The sequence below is a fragment of the Sprattus sprattus genome, assembly GCF_963457725.1.
Source record: "Sprattus sprattus genome assembly, chromosome: 2".
Classification (NCBI taxonomy): Eukaryota; Metazoa; Chordata; class Actinopteri; order Clupeiformes; family Clupeidae; genus Sprattus; species Sprattus sprattus.
Window position 1 is genome coordinate 17903629 of NC_137921.1, and position 2500 is coordinate 17906128.

General features: G+C 41.8%; 1 protein-coding gene across 1 annotated transcript in view; it reads left to right on the forward strand.

Moving 5' to 3' along the window:
* The window catches only part of sgk1 (serum/glucocorticoid regulated kinase 1), a gene marked incomplete at its 5' end in the record, with an annotated part of 43759 nt that overhangs the window by 24496 nt on the left and 16763 nt on the right, over positions 1-2500 (forward strand). The gene's annotated exons all lie outside the window — the stretch shown is intronic.

Here is a 2500-nt window from a genome sequence, read left to right on the forward strand (position 1 = left end):
TTTTGGCTTGAGCCCTTTTCCACTCATCCTCTCTCCCTTTCTCCTCCCCTCTCTCCTTCTCTCTCCCCCTTTCTCCTCCCCTCCCTCCTCTCTTTTTCTCGCTCTCTCTCTCTCCTTCTCTCTCTCTCTCTCTCTTTCTTTCCTCATCTTTCTCTGTCTCTCCTTCTCCCTCTCTGTTTCTCTTTCCCTCTATCTCCACACTTTTGGCTCCCCCGGCTCCCCATAGGCAGAGTGTGCCTGGGGCTCAAATAGTACGGCAGTTTTGTTGGCACTAATGGCCTAGTTGGGCTGCCCACATTAGCTTAGAGTAGCCCCTTAACCATGTAGATGGCCACTTAGCATAGCGCATGGCTAACAAATACAACCTTAGCCCCTTAGCCATGTGGCACCAACACTCATCTTCACAGCATACAATAAGCCAGGTAACACTTACCAACACAGCAGAAAAAGTGGCATAAATTATTCTCAGTTATGCCACACCTAAACTAGGGTGACCAGACGGGTTAATCTTCAGCAAATATCTGACGAGGTTTTGGAATCCCTGCCGAATGCATTTTTTAGGTCTCGAAAAGAGGACATGTCCTGTCAAAAGAGGGCGTCAGGTCACCCTAACTCAACACTGGGGCAAACACTTACTCCACACCTCAACACTGGGGCAAACACTTACTCCACACCTCAACACTGGGGCAAACACTAACTCCACACCTCAACACTGGGGCAAACACTTACTCCACACCTAAACACTGGGGCAAACACCTACTCCACACTTAAACACTGGGGCAACCCTTACTCCAAACCTAAACACTGGGGTTAATACTAACCCCACAAAATACTTCCATGACCCTCTCTGGTGGACAACTCAACAATTTTCTGATGGTTTCCAACATATTTGTATTGAACTGATAACAAGCAGCTAGCAGCAATAGACAAAAGCTAAATTGATGAGCAAATATGATGATGATGATAAGGAGAAGGAGAAGGAGAAGGAGAAAGACTGTGGTATTCATATGAATCTGTGCAGTAAAAAATAAAGCCTCAAAGAAGCTTTGCAAGCCTGGAGCCCCCCACCCCCCCCCCATCCCCCAGGGGACTCTGGCCTGACAGTAACCGGGCTGAAAGATCTCATTCTAGAGCAATATAACTGACTGCATGGAGGCTTACAGGGAGTTCTTGTTCACTAGCGGTATCTCTGACTTCACAGAGAGATGCAGAGAGTCCTCACTTCAGAGGAATAACACTGGCTGCAAGGAGGGCTACAGCGAGACCTCTTTCTAGAGGCATATCTCTGATTGGATGGAGGCTTACAGAGGCATATTCCCATAGAATACGAGTAGAATGGATGGGTCCAACATTCTTTCATGTACATAGGGACCTTAGGATGGTTATTTCTGGACACTAGAAAGGGAACAAGCGATCTAATGTGCGTAATTTGTTTGATGGCCATGGAAGGATGAAATGACATCGCCACTCTTAAATTTACTCTCTCGTTTGTGTGAGCAGTGTTGGGCAAGTTACTTCAAAACTGGAATGCATTATTTATTACTTGTTACTGTCATTTTAAAGTAATTCGTTACATTACAATATTACTGTTTTTAAAATGTAAGGCATTACACTACTATTGTATTACTTGTAAGTTACTCGCACCAAAATCACTGGAAGTATGGATGTGGCAATCTTACTGTAATGAAGCTCAAGATGCTCAATTAGTGAATCACACATCCAGTGGAAGGTGATGTGGTATCTGTACTTATGGTAAACAGTAGAACATAATAGCCACAGTGATGGCTCTTGGCACAATACAAAGAACAATCATCGCAAGAACAGACAAAAGGTCAAAGTCTGGCAAATTGTGATAGAAATACTGTAACTTTAGGCCTATTCATATTAACAATAATTGGACTGTATTGTAATGTCTAAAACTATGACAGGATACAAAATTAGCATTTCTATGCCTTTATCATTTCCAACTTCACAACATTAAGCATAGTTTATGCGTCCCTTACAAAAATGCTCCACATTATATTTCAAATGTATAAAACGCATACATGTATAGGCCCTAGGCTAGATCTAAAAAATGTAATAAAAATCCATATGGGACAGAAACAGGCAGTGCATCACACATTTTCAATATTAACCTTCAAATTCAAGTTCATCTTATGGTTTATTGTATTAAACATACTTCTTGTAGACTACGTTTCATCTTAATACATTGACGTGGTTCACAATGACGTTATGTACATCTGTTCTGATCTAGAACTATGTAGGTTAAACCAGATACATAGAAGGATTCTATAAAGATAGAAAGATTCTAGGGCTCTGGGCTAAACTAGTAGGTAGTAGTGGTATTTGTAGGTAAAGTGCACTTTAACAGAAAGACGCTTTATCCTACATGTACACTGTATGGTAAAAGAGCTAAGTTAGTAACGTTACCAAGTATTTTCAGCTAACAAGCTAGCGGGTTATTCAGTGAAGAGGTGGGCTTTTAGGCGTATTTTTGATA